This window comes from Mixophyes fleayi, chromosome 2 (assembly GCF_038048845.1).
Source record: "Mixophyes fleayi isolate aMixFle1 chromosome 2, aMixFle1.hap1, whole genome shotgun sequence".
In the NCBI taxonomy this organism is placed as follows: Eukaryota; Metazoa; Chordata; class Amphibia; order Anura; family Limnodynastidae; genus Mixophyes; species Mixophyes fleayi.
Window position 1 is genome coordinate 304,047,636 of NC_134403.1, and position 21,018 is coordinate 304,068,653.

Consider the following 21,018-nt stretch of genomic DNA (forward strand, 5'->3'; position numbering starts at 1 on the left):
GGCCCAAAATTTCTTTTGGCATCCCTCTTTACTCAGATGGTAATTAACTCTCAGGCAACCTTCCCCTGTCATATCTCTCTGCTGATGTCTCAATAGCTGCTGCCTTTGTAGCTGCTGTCTCTGTAGCTGCTGACTCATTTCTGTTAGCTTTCAGCCTCTCTCTTTTCATTGTGAACTATTACTTTCTGAAATGTTACCAATCTCTCTCTCTCTGTCTATATGACTCTAGTGTCTGTGTCTCTCTTTAAGTTTTCCTTCGCTCTACCTAATACTTATAATTTCCCTGCAATGCCTTACCTGGTTTTCTAACTGGACACAGCACCATTAAATTTCCCCTTCTTGCCCTGTGTGGGAATTGTCTCTCTGCTACCACTCTTCTTCCTTCACTATAATCTCCCTGATCAGCAATATGTGTCTTTCCAATTAATTTACTTGGTTCTCTCTAAGTCCCCTCACAAACCTCTATTCCTCCTTATCTGATTTCCGTTTCTACCTTCTGTACCAGTTTACCAGTCTTCCTATTTACCTCTCTCACTCCATTTTCTCTCCTCTTTCTGTTTCTTCCCCACTAATTCACTGTTTCTCCCTTTTTTGTGTCCCCATTAACAGTTTTCTTTTTCACCCTTTTGTTTCCCTCTCCACTTTGTTTCTCTCCCTATGTGCTCATCTCCATTTGCACAAACAGCTTTCCAGAGGCTCAAGGCCTTCTCTGATTGGTGGAAAATATAGGAACGGCATAGGGCTCGTTGTTATTGTGTAAGGGGCCATGTTTGCTCAACAGACACGTTAAGCAGCTGTCTTTTGCATCCCTGTTATTAGCAAACTGCTCTACTCTGCACTTTCTCCATTATATACATTTTAACCATCTAATTATAAATGTAATTGTAGGTGTTCCTCCTATTGAACACCACAGTGTCCTTTTTCATTATTCTGACACGTGTATAACATATACAAAACTACTTTTTCTAATCAGCTTTACCACTTTATATCAATAAAAGTTTTCCTTACACCATTATGTAATTGAAAGAAGAACATGCAGGGCCTATTTATGGAATGTAAATGGCGTTACGTGCCGTATTTTGTGCAAAATCACTCTGCGCATGACCAGAACCGGACTATACGCCAATGAACGCTGCAAAATCCAATAAATTTTCAAGTGCAATGGAGCCCTATGACAGCCTATGATTTCAGGGGCAGAATGGAAAGGGGACTGGGCCTAAGCATGTAGTCAATGTACAGTAAGGGCGCACCAAGCTCAAGCGCACACAGCAGTGTCCCAATCAAGCTTTGGGCATCTCAAATATACGTGTTTTTCTGTTTCACTTGCACCAGGTAAAAGGCCAGATGTAAGTTCCAAGTTATAGTGATGACGGTCATGTATGCAGGCTAGAACATTTATTTACAATCGGTAACAACTGTAAAAATGCATTTTATGTACAGTAGACATTAATAACATCATAAAAATGTATTTTATGGAAAAAAAATATGATTATATTATTAACAGGAGACATTAATTGAATACTCTGATGGGACTTCATATTCCACATATGTATTGGACGTATCCTTCAGTGTGATGTCTGTCAGAGCAGAATGTACATAGACCCGTATTCAACAAGATATGTTTCTTCAGATCCCCTCCCTGTTGAATACAGATGTGCCTGATTTATGTGCGTTTTTAATAAAAAACAAGACTCACAATATACGTTTACTTTGCTTGTCTTAATGGATCCGGCCCACAATGTTTAAATTATTACATATTTATCTGCTGTACATTTGTATGCAACTTTAAGTTAGAGCTTTTAAATACAGTTCTCTACTTTGCCATGTTCACAAAAAACTTCAATTGCTAATCCATTTGGCCACACTACATAATCTACTGTTTCCACTAAAGGTCTGCTCTTAAATATGATTGTATTGTAATTATGTCGGGCAGTCTACTGGAACAAAATGGCTGACAAACTCCATTCTCAATTGTACCTTAATTATGTTATTCTATTGTATCCCATTATTAAAATATGTTCATTGCACAAAACCATCAATATGAATGTGAAAATCTCACTCCTGAATTTAATTTAAGCATAATTAGCAATTCTCTTTTTTTAATTTTCAGTAGAATGCCTGTCAACATTACAAGCCTGAAAAAGGATATTTAAAGTTTCTCACACATGGACATCTTAAGTTTCATATGAGTTTTGTTTTTGTATCCATCTGCTTACAATAATGTTTATGTATATGTATGATCTGTTCAGCATAGGGGTAGATGATCTCTATCTGAAGTTTGGCTTCAGCCTTATTCACCCTGCAGATGAGACCAAAAAAATTTAATGTCAGAGACCTATGTTGGTGAAATACTCACTTTACTTTAGAATGACAACTACACAGCATCAGTTCTGCAATAATTCATAATGCATATGATTATTTTGCTTTTATGTATTGCTTGCCTACATTGACAATTGTAGTGAACAAAGCGATTGTTATTAAACAACAGTACACAGGTTTCAGGATGCAATTCGGTAGGGTAAGGCAATAATAGCAAGAGAATTGACAGATACTGAGGCCGGAGAGGCAGGTGAAATCACAGTTATCAGGATACCTGGATAACTCAAGAGGCAAAAGACACTGGAGGAGTCACGGGTGACAGGACTCAGGAGACACGAGGCACCGAGGAGTCACAGGTGTCAGTACTCAGGAGACACGAGGCACTGGAGGAGTCACGGGTGACAGGACTCAGGAGACACGAGGCACCGGAGGAGTCACAGGTGTCAGTACTCAGGAGACACGAGGCACTGGAGAAATCACGGGTGACTCAGGAGACACGATGGTGTAACTACTGCAGACATGGGTGCTAGAATAGTTGGGTAGCTGCTTCAGACTGAGGAAGCTGGGTAGCTGGGGAAGCAACACACTGCATACACAGTGACATAGAAGAGTCAAACAGGCCAGGGACCTGAGCCAGACGGTTCACCGCAATACAAGGGAGAAGCAGGTGCAGAGACACAATCAAAGCCGAGTCAGGGGTCACAGAAACAGGTGCCAAAACAGAGTGACAAGCAGAGGTCAGTACCAGGAGATCAATCAGGAAAACATACAGGAAAAGCAGCACAGGTAATGGCAACAGATGATCTGGCAAAGGCTGCAGGGACAAGCAGGCTTTTATAGAACAAGGACAGGTGTTAAGCATCCTCGAGTAACGAGCGCAACTCTGGCAGGTAGGAGAGCAGTCTAAGTACCACAGTGGCCACTTTGGTGGAACAGTGGTACTACAGGCAGGATACATACAAAGGCAAAAGTCCAACATGGTACCGGGCAGACAGGAGTTGCAGGAGGTAGATCATGGCAGTACCTCCCCCCCTTTAAGAGCGGATGTCAGATGCCCAAATTTCCAAGACCAGTCAAAAAAGTCAGAGTCATAATCCAAAATTGGGCATGTAGCTGAAAAGTCCTTGTCTAAGGACGGAAAAGGTGCAGAAACTACGCCAGAAGAGAGTTGATACCCAGAAGACCCTCTCTTCTTCTTCTTTGCTTTTTTTTTAATGAGTCTTTTTAGGGACACATGGTTGTTCAAATTGAATAGAACATGAAGCCAACTCCAAGGCTTGGGTAACTGGAGACAAAGAAGATGGCATAGAAGACATGCTGGGAGTACGATTGGCAAGTGAAGGAGCAAATTCTTTTATCACTGCATCAGAAAAAAAGCTGCAAATCAGAAAAAATGGGATCTCTGGTGTCAATAAAGGGCTTGTCCATTCCAGAGCTTTTCCTGTAAAGTTGAATAACAGGTAATACACTTGCTTTTGTTGGGTATCTAGGAGGTCAGGTACTGATGAAAAATAAGATATACAAAATTTTATAAGAGTATTAAATTGCTGGATATCCCCATTGAAGGTAGGTGGTCGGAAGTCTGGAACAGAAGATTAATTTGGTTTAGCACAAGACTTGGTCAGCTTGGGTTGAACACACGTCTCTGAGGACTCGGGCAGGACACCCTTGGCAGAAGACAGCCCGAACTGGGCCGTCTTCTATATATCCTCCATACAGCGCTGCTGTATGGAGTATATATGCCAGTCTCCAGTCTGTGCTCAGCAGGTACGATCCAAGCCAGTTTGACCTACTAACAGCACATTAGCTCCTCTTAGTACAGTACTTTGTTTCCATAACCGGATGAATATTCTACCATCTTTCACACTCCACTAATCGCAGTGGAATAGGCAGTTTTGCCAAGGGGAGAACCTCTAATGATACAATTTTCTAATTACACTTTTACTCTGTCTTTGGGGTCTATTTATGACCCTTCGTTTTTTTCAGTTGCAACTTTTCAATCCTTATTTCCTTGATAAGGATTGTATGTATTTTTAATGTATTAAAAAACTTTTCAGGGACTGCAGTGCCGATAACCTGCTGTCCCTAAGAAGTGACTCACTTGTTCACCGCAGTCTTTTCTCAATTTTGAAAGCTGCGGTGATCTTATCTTTTTTTTTCTTTTTTTTCTTTCTACTCTTCGTTAGTGCGCATGCGCCGACCAAAAACTTGGTACATGCGCACTAACATCCTGAAAGGCAAAAGGTACGATATGTGACAGGGAGGGATCGCATGATCCCTCCACACATGCGCTGTCCAGCTCTGCTCTGAAGAGCAGAGCTGACAGCTGCGATAGATTTCTGATATGTTAATGTACGCCAGCTTCAGATGGCGCCAGCTTCAGTTGGCATACATTAACATGTAGAAAAGGAAATACATTTCTCTAGTTTAATACATAGCGTTACTGAGCACTTCCCATACACTGTTATGCGGAGTGCTCAGTAAAACGGTGAGAAATTCAAAGCAGCAGATATCTTAGATATGTGTTGCGATGCTAGAATAATACATAGTTATTTAGCGGTCATACCCCGAAAACTGTTGTTTTCTGGAATTTACCTCAAAATTATAAGAGGGAGATCTTTGATAAATAGGCTCCTTTATGCAAAATGCCATGCTGTACTATTGAATGAATACAACTAGAATAACTACGGTCAATGTGGTTGGGGTGGAACTGGGAACACAGTTCTCTACAGAAGAACTTTATCATTTGCTTATTCAGCAACCTGTAGATGGATGGTGTGAATCAGCAATAGCCGTAAAACACAAATGTGCTTTGGAAGTGATGGATCAAAGTGTACATATTTACCAAGTGGAAAAATAAATGTCTAAGTCAACCATTGCACACCACACCTAATTAGGGATACCATCAGATCTAAAACCACTGAGGAATTAAACTAAAATATATTGTCTGCTAGGACTGAATGTATTAGGAGAAATTTTTACCACCTCAATAAAAACTAATAGTCTTCTATTAGACAGACAGAATATTCTATTTAGAACACTAGTCACTTTAAAGCAATGTTTTGACATTGAAGTAAAGGTGACATAGTTAACAGTCTTATATAGCATCAGGTATAACTGTTCTGGCTCTAAATGTATGTCACTTACCATGATACCTGATGCACTAACAAGTATCTCCCATTTATATCCCACCATGCTTATGTTATGTTGCAGCAGAACAGTGTGATCATTCACTGCACAGACAGAACGTCTCTGCACTGTACTCTGCTTTTGTATTTATATTGTAACCTGCAGCGTGCTGTCTAAACACAACATAATAATGACACCAGAGGAATGGGGGAGAGTGTGCCGTTCAGTGAATGATAGAGAAGCAGGGGAGGAGTTTTGCAGTGAGAAAGGGGGAAGACAGAGGGAGATATTGAGGTAGAAGAGGGAGGGAGAGACTTTGCTGGGTGGAATACTAATCAACCTAGTTCTCAGTCTGCAGCAGCCTAGCTGCAGACACACACACTGGAGTCTCTCACACAACACATGCTAACAAACCTTCCCTTTATCATACATGCATGCATACTGACTAATTGCCACATATATGTATGCTAACTCTAATTCGACTATAATAATACTTGTTTTGCCAGCACTGACTCATCATTAACTCCAACATCTCGTCTTATAGGTAGTAGTGCTGAACCTCACACCTCTGACCTTCTTAACCATTGCTTCTCCAACTTTCACGCCTCTTTCCAGTTATTCTGCCACCTTCTCTCTGTTCTCAGCTGATGGCTTTTGATGGAAGCAACAGCAGGAGTTCACATCAAGTTCAATTCAACTCTTTTCGCTAATTTTTTTTGTTCTTCAAGTTTGAATGTGTCCTGTGTCTTCTGCTAGGATAAAGGAAGTCAGGAGGATCAGGGCTGCTCCCATGGCAGGATTATTAGCATCATTAAGTTTCCTCCACGCCGTCCTTCTCTTTGCTCTAGCTAAAGCTTTGATCTCTTATGCTGGAGACTCAGATGGACGTGTGCAGAGCAGATTTTGAATCTGTGTATAGACAAGCTGTCATTTTCTTTCCCTTTTCCCTGTCACGGGGAATAAAGCACCGTTTGTACATCTCATTCAAGTTGGCACGAAGCAATGCAGATGATCCACAGGTCCTAGTTTGTACCTTGCTCCACAGCAGTTGCATGTCGGTGCCAGAGACCACCAGTTAACCTTTGCTTCATTAATCACAGTAATTGCAAACTATTCTTCTTAGACTAAACCTGTAGGTGAGATGCAGTCCCTCATATCTCCTGTGACCAAGGCTATTCTAGTAGCTTTGTTCATTTTTGCCATTCTGTTAATCCTCTATGTGATCTTGTGGTATATTTGCCGAGATGTGGATTGTGATCATGGGATTTAACCTAGGATGTTGGACAATGGATTAGGCAACGGAGCTGGTCACTTAAGGAATAAATGAGCCACTCATTAACCACTGTTTTCCATGAAAAGCAAAGACCAGAAACTGACCTTCAGAAGTAACTCAGGGTGACCTGGTAAGTCGTCTTTTGTCATTCCGAGGAAAATATGAGAATATATATTGCTTAACTGTCAAATTATGTAAATAGTAGTACATATTATGTAAATAGTAGTACATATTACATCGTTTCCCCACAGATGCAATGTTCCTGTATTAATATGAATTATTTCACTGTCCATTCAGCAACTCTGTAAACAAAGCTATTAAAAAGTTGAATTATATTAAATGGTAAATTACAGAACTAGTCAATCAGAATAGGCATTTAATCAATTCATCTATGTGTTAATCTGAGATTAAAATCTCAAAGAAGAATCGTCTTCAGATGACGGGGTTATCTCATGGTATTTGCAAAGGGTTAGAGGTCATTCAGGGCAACAGTTAAGGTTAACAGGTCTAATAACTATTCCAGTCCAAGTAGTGAGTCCAGACTTCCTATACTCTACTTGGTTAATAATTTGACTCTTGAAATCAGTATTACATTACAAAACAAACCTTATATCACACAACCTGTTTGTCCTTTATAAATATAGATTTATTTTGAGTACACTATGAATTAGAATTTTAAAGATTCACTGCTCATTAATGAGTTCATTCATTTAGATACTGTATACTGAAAGCATTTAATAAAAGCTATGATATTTGAGAATAGGAAGGTGTCAGGATTTGGTGTGAGCCTGTATGTGCAGCCTTGATCCACGAGAAACACAGCGCACATATGATTTATTTTGTCTCAGAACATTAATAAGGGAGACAAGGAGCGACAGATAGCGCAGTCCAAATTGATATGCAAGAGATAACAGCAGCGTTCTCAAACTGATGATGAAGGAGAACCCTTGGGATACAAGCAGGAGAGTAATTGAAAAGACAAATAGTTTATCAACACAAAGCTTGAAACGCTCACAGCAAAGATGGCGAGGCAGGAAGATTGGACACAGCTTCTTTAAATGAGGTATATTTATCAAAATGCGTTCCATCTGCAGAAAAGCTTACCTCAGACATTACCCTTTGATATGGTGTTCTGTCAAACCCCCCAGCACTGGCAGCTTTACTGTGACTGATAAGTATACACCATACTAATCCAACACTCTCAGTCTGTAAAATGAAAGTCATTTTTTCTCATCACCCAACTAATGTTAATTCATTAATCTATTTGTATATATACACAGAAACCACAATGTACACAGTGTTGTGCAAAATTACAAGATATGTACAAGAGACAAGTGTAATTTTGCATAACAACCAAAGCAAATAGGATTTTTTTTTAAATGATGATGATGATGATTTTTTTGCCCCTAAGAGCTAACATTTACAAGACATATACAGGGTGGCCAGCGGTAGTTTGAACCTTAATGACCAAACACAATTTTTGTGTATTTCTATTGTGCTGTGAATATTTTTTTATTTAGAAGTCTAAGAAAGCTATATTTTTAGGTAATTTTTTTCAGAAGAGATAGGGATATTATTTTGTAGCATAGTTAATTATTTTATGGGTATTAGCTTGGGAAAAATAGATGCAATTAGGACTACCCTAGACAATTATGGCAATATGCCTAGCTTTTCCAGGTATGGGGGATACCAGATATGTGTACAATTTGAAGGTTTGTGGTACTTTTAGGTCCACTGTATGATTTTCTCCCCAATTTCTTTATGTATGTGTTATTACCAGGAGGAGCCCCTTAAGAGTCTTTTCAATTTTCAAATGTATTTAGCGCCAACATGTTACACAGCGCTTTACAGTGAATGTTTAATCATTCTCATCTGCCCCTTCCCCTGTTCCCCAGTGCCCTATAGTCTAAATTCTCTAGCACACACATACCTGCATGTAAGATCATTTTTGTAAGCATTACTAATGCTTTGAGGGGCCTGATTCAAGTTTCAAATGCAAAAATGAGACCGTGGGGTAAATGTATCAAGCTGAGAGTTTTCCGGCGGGTTTGAAAAGTGGAGATGTTGCCTATAGCAACCAATCAGATTCTAGCTGTCATTTTGCAGAATATACTAAATAAATCATAGCTACAATCTGATTGGTTTTTCAAACCCGCCGGAAAACTCTCAGCTTGATACATTTACCCCCTTGTGACTAATTGAATCTGCCCCATGGTGTTCTTTTGAAACACTGCATGCAATTACCATGGGGCCAGTAACAACTCAGTATGACTCCTGGTCTTCCCACTGGACCTTCAGAATGTTATTAACAATGGTGGTCCAGTCTCATAGGCTGTCTCAATATCTGATGAGCACCATTTAATGGTGCTGTTTATAAATGGCACCAGAGTTTAAACCCACGTCCAGCATGTACATATGGCATGAGTTGTATTATGTAATCAACAGAGGTATTCAAATTCATAGAAATCATCCTGAGGGATTATTTCTTGTCAAATACAGCATTGATTAGGTCACTGTCTATCTGGGAAGTCCACTACCGTAGTTATATACTGTATTTATATTGTGCCTTATTTCTACAAATATTCACAAAGTAAAAAATGTCACCATTTTGGCTTAACCACAGTATCCATTTAAAACAAGGACAATGACTCTGGTGCATTACACACTTATGTGTGTAAGAAGTAACCCCTTAACCTGTTGCTTAAGTACTGAAAACTGTGCATGTATTCAAAACTGATAATCTTTCATGTTGGACTATAATATCACTAATTTATATATTTGTACCAGGAAACTGCAATATTTTTAAGTTAACTACCTTAATTTTGCTGCCACCAATAAAACTTGTTGTCTGACAAAACTACTTTAGGGCATCTCATTATAGGAACCCCCGTACCATTTAGGAATACACAGAAATAACCTAGTTTCAAATAGAAAGCTAAAGATTCCAACATGATCTCTAAACCTTCATTTTGTTACTACAGACAGTGGGCCTGATTCATTAAGGGACATAAATTCTGATTTTGTGCGTATAATCCTTATAATTATTCTGAGAACGCCCAGAACAGGGCAGTACACTATAGAATGTAGCAATGTTCAATTAATTTGTAAGTGCAAAGGACACTTACAACAGACTGCGATCTTTGGGAGGGAAAAGGACGGATGACTGTAGTTAATGTACAGCAGGAGCGTGCCGTACTTAAGCGCACAAAGCAGCACCCAATTCAGGTTCTGGTCAACTCTCAGTTACTTGTTTTTCAGCCGTATCTCTGTGATAATGGTTGTGTATGCATGTGCATGCTATGACAAGTGTTTGCAAACAGGAGCAACTGTAAAAATGTATTTTATGTACAGTAGACATTCAAAGCATCCAAACAAATATCTTTCATGGGAAAAAAACAAAACAAAATACTTTTTTTATTTTTTATATTTTTTAATGTTTTATCATTAATGTCAATGTTATTAAAAGGTGACATTAATTGAATACTTTTTTTTATTTTTCCTGTACGTTCTTTTGTGAGTTTATATTCCACATACGTATTGGATGTATCCTGTAGTGTATTGTTTGTTAGAGCAGAGTGGACCTAGACCCGTATTTATCTTCACAGATATCTTCAGATCTGCACCTTGTTGAGTGTACTTATACCCCATTAACGTGTGTTTTAAAACAAGCATGTTAACATGTTCATTAACACAAACAAATTTATGTATTTTTTGTATTTAGCCAAATTAAATATAAATTAACTTCGTAATTTATTTAACACATTTTTATTATAATTCTCCAGTTGTAACAGTACAACTTAGAAGCATACCTCTCTAAAACCAACAGCACAACCAACTTGTACTAAGCCACCCATCTGGACAATTGACCTGATATTGCATTATGTCTGGTCCCAAAAAAACCGTAACGTTGATCAAAATTGATAGAAGCAATATCAACTGGAAGATAAATGATAGATCTGGCAACCAATGAATGTAGCCAAATGAAACAATGATTCTGCCGTTTGATTCTTGGGTTGAGTGGAAGGATTGGCCAGAGTCTGGCCAGCTTGAAGCATAGGTAGCTAACATAAGGAGCACAGATTAATTGTGATCATGTAACTGATTATGGAGGCGGTTTGACTCTGTCACAATAAGATTTTAGTCTGCACAGTGTTTACTTAATTAGGTCATGGAGTAGAAATGTGACAATCAGACTATTTGGTTATATGAGAAGCACTTATCACTTGGATAGAATTAGAAAATAGCATAAAAACATAATAGCAAACTGCACTGAGCTGCAATATATTCCATTACTGGCAGAAGACAAGGAAGTGTGGCCATATGCCTGGGTTACTGGAGCTGAGCACATGAAAACATGCAAAGTTGTCTCTATGGCATATCAATTTTGATCAGGCATATTCAGTGTGCTCGCACCGCTAGATGCTGTATACTAGACTGCACTTAATTAAACAGGAACAGGTTTACCAACTGTTAGAAATATTTGCTTGTTGTTTTTCAAAATGTGTTGATTAACCATTATTTTTATTCACAAAACTTCTCCAAAAGTTATCAGTATCTGGATGAGAGATTGTAGGGAAGTGGTAAAAAAAAACAATGGTTTAGTACTTGTTCCTGTGTTGTCATAGTGTTACCTAACACATAGGAATTTTAAAGATCTCCGTTTTGGTCTTTCTGTCGGAAAAAAAATGTTTTTACAGCTGGTAAGAAAATTACATTTTGTATACTCTTGAAAGCGGCAGGATGTAATTTAAGTAACATATTTTAAGGCGAAAGATATGAATCAAAATTTGCAATATTTAATCTTAACAAATTTTAAACCCATGGTATTTTTTAAATTAAAATGCATTGATAATCAGCAGCAACTCTGTTGAAGTGTCAAATTTGATATTATTTACCTCCATTTTTTTTTTAAATAGTTTATCCCTAAACAATGAGTTCATGACACTTCTGAAACTCTGAAAGTATCTCTGTAAACAATTTACTTTTATAATTAAGTATTAATTTGTGGAGTGACTTACAAATCCATAAAACTATGGTTAAGTATTCAGCTAAGTATTTACACTAATTACAGAAACATATTCCCCAAAAGAAGGATGCACTAGAATTTATAAAATGAAACAAAAGAAAAAAAAAATGAACAGTTTGTATATATGAGTACTAAACAAGATTTTGCTGGAAACATTTATTAATACATATTCCTTTCCTTTTGGTAATTACCCAGTTAAGTTTACAATTAAATCTAACGTCTCCATCTTGAATATTGATCTTTATTCTCTAGTTTTCTACACATGAGATTTTGTATCTAATTACCTACAACTCATATACATAATGTCACACTACATAATGCCATACAGAAGCATGTACAGATGTCACATTTACACATTCCTTTACATCTTCCCTTTGCATACCCTCCAACATTTGCAATGTTTTGATTGTGACAAAACCAAGGGGTGTATTTACTAAACTGCAGGTTTGAAAAAGTGGAGATGTTGCCTATAGCAACCATTCAGATTCTAGCTTTCATTTATTTAGTGCAATCTACAAAATGACAGCTAGAATCTGATTGGTTGCCATAGGCAACATCTCCACTTTTTCAATCCCGCAGTTTAGTAAATATACCCCCAAATCTCTTCCAAAAAGGGGCGTGTCTGTGTCACATTTGGGGTTTGTCCAAATCACAATGGGCCTTAGAAGCAATACAATAACCCCAAACCTCTCCCCTCCCCTTAAACACCTCTGTCTCTGGCCCATGTGGGGACATGACACCAAATTTAGTGATGCTGACTGCAGGACGGTGGCACAATCCCCTCAAATCGGAATTGTTCCATCACAATCGGGACAGTTGGGAGATATGCTTTTATTCTTCTAGGACACACTGTTAGGCACGTACAGAAAACTCTTTGAATCATAAAGGTTTGGCCATTAAGCCCTACTTCCATGGAGTTTACTGAATATTTACTTTGTGAATATAATTAGCTTTTTTTAAAAAAAAATAAGAATTGTATTCCACAAAAGCATGATTGTAATAAATCACTCAAACATATTTTGTGGATATGTTTCAGTGATCTGTGAGCTGTGTAGAACCTACAATTTGTTATGTTTATAAGTCAGTAACTATAGGTTAAATATAATATGTGTATTGTACATAAATATGAAAATCCAAGTTGTCTGAAGGTTTGGGTCAGATTTCTTGAAGCAGACACAGCACAAATTTTACAGTAGTGAAAGTATTCAAACTGAAATAGACAAATGGAAAAAGAAAAATTTTTTTACTTGAACACGCTGAACAACATTCAGTGGCTTTGTTGTAAAAAGAAAACATTATATGAACCTTTATATTTAGTTACAGGTAGCCTTTATATTCACAATGTCCTCAGTTAAACAGTCCTTATAATTAATTCATTATAAAGGTTTACACATAGATTGGTCCAAACATTTCTTAAGAAATAATTCAATTTATTGATGGTTTTGAGCGATATTAATTGATCTACTCACTTCAGGTCGTGTCACCATATTTCAGTTGGATGAAAGCCAGAACTGTGACTGAGATTTATTTGTGTGTTTAGACTTTTTCTCACAGGTGGGTGCTCTAACATTATGCTATTGCATTTGCTGGTATCAGCATTTAACGAGCTCACAAAAATTACAAGCTTTCATTTTCACAATATTCCTTCATGGGTCCAGTGGCCAGGATCTTGTCAGGCAAATAAAACCAGAAGAACATCATCATTGGAGATGGGAAATTAATTTTTTTTTCTCTCTGTGACATTTCATTATCATCATCATCATCACCATTTATTTATATAGCGCCACTGATTCCGCAGCGCTGTACAGAGAACTCATTCACATCAGTCCCTGCCCCATTTAAACTTACAGTCTAAATTCCCTAACATACACACACATAAAGACAGACAGAGAGAGAGAGAGAGAGAGAGACTAGAGTCAATTTTGATAGCAGCCAATTAACCTACCAGTATGTTTTTGGAGTGTGGGAGGAAACCGGAGCACCCGGAGGAAACCCACGCAAACACGGGGAGAACATACAAACTCCACACAGATAAGGCCATGGTCGAGAATTGAACTCATGACCCTAGCGCTGTGAGGCAGAAGTGCTAACCACTTAGCCACCGTGCTTCCCAATGGAAATGAATTATGTAAATAAAGCTGCATCTAACAACAGAGAAATAGTCATCGTGTTTGACAGGGGTGCTAGTAGGGGTCAGGAAACCAGAGAGTCTCAAAGTTATGAAGTACACCTCAAATATATCTGCAATCAGTGCACATGTTGGCAGTGTTCGCTTGAGCAAGGGTAAGTGCCTTAGTAATTGACACAAGTTCAAACATCTGGGCAGAGTAATAAGAGGGTAAGAGACTAGACTCAAGAATGCCAACTAAGGGGACCACCGCATAGCCAGAAAAAGGGGCTCCATCTTCAAAGAAGGAGCTATTAACAAAATGTTCCCAAGTTGGGTTGTCTAATGGAACTACAGACAAATCAGGTCTTGGAAATGTTATAACCTCAGATGTCTCCAGGTAGTCATGGAGAGTCCCAGAAGTATCTGGGTTGGTTAAGATGTGTTCCACATCTGGTGATATTAACATCATGGGAAGATCAATTTCCCACATATAGAAGAGCAACATGCATCCCTAAGAAAGAATTGCCTGCACAGTTTGCGAAACATGGACAGTGAGAGGATATGCCATCACTATTTGCAGAGACTTCTACTGTGTCAACATAGTGTGCAATTGCCTGAAGACACACAGGGTACAAATATGCAACAGCTTCTTATTTGGAGGAGAGGTAGACAAGTGCATAACATTAGCCACCATGTTCTTAGTTTATCACTGAATGGGATAACACATTGGTCTCATGGACTTATCAAATATTTTCAGACAACCTATGACGTCTAAAGGTTGGGGCAAAGAATTGTTGAAATTGATAATTGGGGGTTTGTGGATGTTACAGTTCCTGCTTTCAGAATAGTAGGTTCCCTATCCCACCATAATAAATGTGTGAGGTATATGTAAAATAAAGACCTTAGTGCAGAGGAATTTCCACAGTAATTGATGTATATGTGTTATATCAAATATTGCAGTGTGGTGTATGGACTATAGTTAGGGTGTGAATATTTGTGAAATATCAAGGCAAAATATCAGGGCAGATGGTAGTCCAGAGAATGGTGTGTGTCCAAGGAAAAGGTCAGGGTAGGCAACAATCCAGAGAATGGTCAGGCAAAAGGTCAGTGAAGTTTGCTATTATGGGAGTAAGGTCCCCGCAATTGGATTCTCCACTGTGATCACAAAATTGCTGTGCAATTAATTGCATGCTCTACTACTCAGAGACATCCATAGAAACAGAGCAGAACGCGGAAGAGGAAAAGGTGGGTAGTGGTGGGCGTCTGCGCCAACCACTTATGACAATGGGTATTAAAAAATTTTTTTTTTTTGTAATTTCCAATAAATATTTTCACATTAGGGGGACAGTGACTGGGTTTGGGACACATCAAATTGGGGTATACACATGCATCAACTTTGTACAAACCTCGGTCTGACCTCGGAGACATGTTTTGTTTTCAGGGAAGAGTTTGTTGGTCACTTAATATGACCAGGAATTTAGTTATGAGTCTCGTAATTTTACATATTCTGCTCCACTTGTTTTCAGCTAAAAAAGACTGGAGAAGTCAAATACTCAAGCAAGGAATTTAGTTATGAGTCTCTTAACTTTACACATTTTGCTCCACTTGTTTTCAGGTCATGTTCTCTTTTTCAATACAAAGGTGGTAGATCTGTTATGGGACCCAAACTCCATTACCTGCAGGCTGCATCTGTGCAAAGAGAAGCCTTAATCAATCATGTTTGGTTAACTTATAACTTCATCATGTAATCTCTAGGCGATCTAGTCGATTGTATACCCCCTGGGGGAATATCATCAGTGTTTAATTGTGGTTGCGTAATGTCTGCTTTTACATCATGTTAAAAGTATTCCTAGTGAAGAGATGGTGAACACTCCCAAGAAATAAACCTATTGTAAGGCTTAAAGTCGGGTTGCACCTTCAAAGGAATCAGGCCATTCACAAAGAGAGACCGCCACTCCAGTTAGAATAGTGGAATGATTGGAGAGCACTAGAGAAGAAAATTCTCAAATAGACTAAGCGCATTTCTTACTACCAAATGATTTAAAAACATTGTACTTATAAACAATAATAAATAAGGGAATACATTAACTAGGCAGTGTAACAGTGCTGTCCAAGCGATGGTGATCATATTCAGTCTACTGACTTATCAGCTAATACAGAATACAAAATGATGTAGTAAAAAACAACCTTTGTTAAAGACTGGATAAGTCAAACACTCAAGCAAGGTAAGACACAGTACAATGCAAGAGTCAGTACACATGAATAAAGAAGACAAGCCATAGTTTTAGTAGTATGCAGGAGTCTGTAAACTGAGACTAACAGTAGTTGCAGTGGTAAGGAGGGGACACATGCAGAGAGGCAGATGTTGGAATGATTCAAAGCATAACAAACTGTCAAAAAGTACAGGAACTTGAAGGCTGGAGCCAGGATCTAGCAAAGTGCCTGTAAGCACCAATTGTCTTGAGTCAGACACTAGAGTCAGGAAATAGCACAGTGTCAGTAATCACCAACTGCCTAGAGCCATGAACTAATACAGTGCCAACAATCACCAACTGCCAGGAGCCTGGAACTAGCACAATGCCTGTAACTGCCAACAGCCTAGAGTCAAGAAATAGCACAGTACCCACAAACTGCCTGAAACTAGCACAGTGCCAATAGTCAGGGCTGTCTTTCCCATTGGGCACAATGGGCAGCTGCCCAGGGGCCCTGCAGCCCAGGGGGGCCCGTCGGAGGAAGCAAAAAAAAACCCTGAAAAAAAAGAAGAAAATACTTACCGTGCTGTCAGCTGGCGATCCGGCTCCCTCCCTGGTCTCCTCCTCCATCGCGCTCGCAGTGCATGTCGGGCGTGACGTCATCACGCCTGCCCGACATCCATTGCGGAGCGCGATGGAGGAGGAGACCATGGAGGGAGCCGGATCGCCAGCTGACAGCACGGTCAGTATTTTCTTCTTTTTTTTCAGGTTTTTTTTGTTTCCTGCCTCCGACGGGCCCCCCTGGGCTGCAGGTCCCATATATATAATCTTTTTTTTTTTTTTGTATATATAGGGGCCCCGGTGCGCTGCTGTGCCCGGGGGCCCAAGATGTTCTTAAGAGGGCCCTGCCAATAGTCACCAATCGCATGGAGCCAGGAACTAACACAACGCCTGTTATCCACCAACTTCCCACAGCCAGGAACTAGCAGTGTGCTAGTAATTATCAACTCCCTGGATCTGGGAACTAGCACAGTGCCTGGGTCCATAAAAATGTATCATCAACAACATCTTCAATTGTATCAAGTACCTTTTGCATTAAGTTTACCCCACACCTTTCAGATTGTAATCCTGTTTGGGCAGAGCCACTTCCACCTTCTGTCTTTGTATGTCATGTTTGTATCATGACCTCCTGAATGTACATCATTCCATAACATGCTGGTGCTTTATAAATAAGATAATAATAATAAAGGTAAGAAGACATGACAGAAAATGCTGCTTCCAAAATGGAAACTATGCAAATGAAGAAGGATTGGCCATCTTGGTTAATGGCAAAAGAGCAATATTCAAGGTGTCAGAAACTACTGATTTAGGAAGCAAATGTATTCATAACTGGCACCGTATTTTGATAAGATTATTTTAATGGAATGCATTAATTACATTTTCAGGTGGTCTTTGGCAAACTTCAGACAGTTGGAATATTCTCGAGCACAGGTTTCTTCCGGGTCATTCTCCAACGCACGTCACTGTAAAATATGTGCCGCAATAATTTACGTGCTTATTTTGAGTTGCATATACCTTACCACACGTGCAATTTAAATAGAATACGTAAATGCATCTATTTGAAGATATATTTAAAGGGCTGCGTAATACAGCAGCATATTCAAGACATCATATTCAAGATATCATTCATTAGCATCAACTTGATGATGACGGATTGCATTTTAAATAAAAAGAAAGCATCAAATAAAAAATTTTTTTTAAAAAAAAATAAGTGTGCTCCTCACCCAAAAAAAGTGATCAAAACAGCAGCGCTAACAGTCTGGGGTGGTTCTCACTATTGCTATGGGATGAATAGGGTGGGGTCGTCTGACACAATACCCAACCAACACTAGACTTTGACAGGCACTGACAGACATCTGCAGCTGTGTACTCTTCTAACTAGTCTAACTGCGTAGAAAAGCCCTTTCTGTACTCACCATACACTTGCATGTCTTTTCCCTCCCCCAATTGGCCTCTCCAGGAGTAAGAGAGGGCAGATCAGGAGTATGCAAAAATCTTTCTACAGTTGTACACATACGCATTTTGATGTGCAGTTCGAAAGTGAATGTTTTAAGCAAAAGATGTGTCTTAGGTCCAACACAAAAGCAAAAGCTTTTTCTTTTATCAACATTTCTGCTTTCAAATGTTGTTCTAAATTACACATTTATTTTGAAGTTATATAGAGACTTTTTATTTCATTTTCCATCATTGCAAAAACATACATTCATATTATCATCATGTGATGAAATGGATTTTGAACTCATTTGATAGCAGACTATTGGGAGACACACCAAGTACTATATTTCATATAAGCATGTATAAACGGTTACCATATGTGACATGATTGAATTAAATGAGATTTATATGTCTGCATTGTCAGTATATTACACATGCATATCTCAGATAACAGACTTTTTTAATTTCTGGAAATAACCAGTTGTGTGTTTATCAGCATTAAACTTGACATAAATTTATGTTTTTCCTATAAATGTGTAGCAAATAATTAAGAATGCACCTAATCAAGGCTTTGATTTTGGTGTCGGCCATATATAGTATAGTATAATAAGACCCAGGTTCAGCTGAACTCTTACAGTTTGAACAACCAATCTGAATCTCCAGTTAATAATGTACATATAAAATGTTAGCATTTAGATCTTTCCTGCCTAATTTTAATATATAGATTTAGTTTGGTAGCCTGCAGAATCTTCTCTAAGAGTCCATATTTGGCAAACTATGCAATGTGGATTTACTGCAACTTAAAACATTCATTTTACTCCTGTTTTTATTGTAACTGAATAATACCAGCAGCTATGTGTTCTTTCACATTTTGTATAATGCAGGTTTATAATTTGGTTTTCACACAGATTTGTTAATGAGAAAAATTGCAAAATAAATTGTCCTCTCTTCCCTCTCACCCCTTTTGTGACTATTACATGTGTTGCTCTCTCCTCTTATCCATGTTTCTATAAATCACATACTCTGCCAACTCTCCATGTGCATGATTACTCCCTTTCCAACAAACCATTCTTTACTCTGCTTCCCATCTCTCTACCCATCCTTTCTACATTACATTTTACTACTCTAACAACTAGTCCATAGTTGCCAATTTTCCCTGATTTCCAGTCCCGACTTTTATACATTTATCTCTGGAAGTTTTTTTTAAATATTGACCAATTACACAATACACAATTTTGCCTTATTTTGTGTATTGTATGGCATTCTCATTCATTCTCTTATGGGCTTTATTATTTAATAATTACTGATATGGAGCATTCACATTATAGCTCTGTTTAGTGAAGAAGGCATGGGGGGTTGCAACTATTTGACGAGTTTGCAGTGAAAATTTAAAATGGCAATGGTTTTAAAGGCAAACAATGCCTTTAAAACCATTGCTGCTTTAAATTTTTGACTGCAAACTCACAGAATAACGGCGACTTGTAAAAATCGGAAGTTAATACATTTATTGTGCATATACTGTGTATGTGGTTGGTTGCACCACTTTGACAAAGTGTCACTTTTATTCAAGTGAAATAATTTAATTTGTGCCCACAAAACAAAGATTATATTTGGGGGGTATTCTCACTTAGATCCAGTACAATCCCGTAGAGGAGCAGGATCCATTGTCTGCACCTCCTTCGTTGACTTAGGGCTAGATTTACTAAAAGGCGGGTTTGAAAAAATGGGGAAGTTGCCTATAGCAACCAATCAGATTCTAGCTGTCATTTTGTAGAAAGCACTAAATAAATGATAGCTAGAATCTGATAGGTTGCTATAGGCAACATCCCCACTTTTTCAAACCCGCAGCTTAGTAAATCAAGCCCAAAATCTCTATTTTTTCTGGTTTTATGTGCGATTGGATTTTGTATGATTTGTAACGCTGACTGTCTGACGCTGCAGAGTTTTGAACGTGCCTTACAAATAAAAGATGATGAGTACAACTTGAAAGCAGCCTGAAATGCCGAATGCTGCAATAAATTAATGTTCCTTAATAGAATCTTGCCATACACTCACCCACTTGAAACTGTACTGAGGAAATACGGCAGACTTGAAACTAGTCCAAATTGTCTCTTCTTTTGCTCACTGGAAAACAATTGATGTATAATGTGTTTTGGACAGTAACAGTCTCTGCAGTAAAAGGAACGGATGTGAAAGTTTGATAACAGCTGCCAAACATTCTTCAGAATGTCTACTAAACAAAAATACAGCTTCCAGTACACAGCCACAACTGCGTGTGTCAAAATAAATAGGGATATTGTTTTATACATTTTGCAGCAAATAGATGCTTTAAGCAGTATATGAGTCTATTCTCTTAGTTCTATACATTGGCTGAAGATAACTAAAAAGTGGTTCAATTTGACATAGCCTAAAATAATCATGAGAATTTGACATAGAACAATACAACTTACTGAACATGACCTGACCACTTGACATGTGATTGCCGACAGTCATGATGCTGACATTAAATCAGCAATGTCTGTGGGTCCAGCCGCTGCGCTGCCGGCAGTAAAAAAAAAATAAAACGTAAAAAGTTTAAAAAAAAACATGTGCCCCCCCCCTCCTCTCCAGTCATATTAACCCTAGTGCTGCCAGCTTAGGCGCTGATCGGAGGAAAATTGTGGGGACAAACAGCTTGGTAAATCCCCGATTTACCTTTAACCAGCCCTAGGCCTAGCCAGGACTGGTGACTCGATAGCAGGGAAACTTGCAGCAGTGAGTCCCCCTTCCATGATGCCACCAGCCCCAGGCTAGTGTGCACAGAGCTGGATTCCCAGGCACTCTCCCTATGGGTACTAGCCTTGTGCTGATAGCACTGTGACTATTCCCACACCCCTGGGTGGCAGGTGAGGGGTAATAAATGGTTAAGAAAAAAAGTGAATGAAACATGATTTTACATTGGTGAACTACAGGTCCCAGCAAGCCTGGGCTGTCA

General features: G+C 38.6%; 1 protein-coding gene across 1 annotated transcript in view; it reads left to right on the forward strand.

Annotated features, from left to right (window-relative positions):
- The first annotated feature begins 5,781 nt into the window (after positions 1–5,781).
- Positions 5,782–21,018, forward strand: part of DHRSX (dehydrogenase/reductase X-linked) — a 323,541-nt gene continuing 308,304 nt past the window's right edge. Inside the window, exon 1 of the mRNA XM_075196491.1 lies at positions 5,782–6,851. The gene's annotated coding sequence lies outside the window, so the exon portion shown is untranslated. The remainder of the gene's footprint in view (positions 6,852–21,018) is intronic.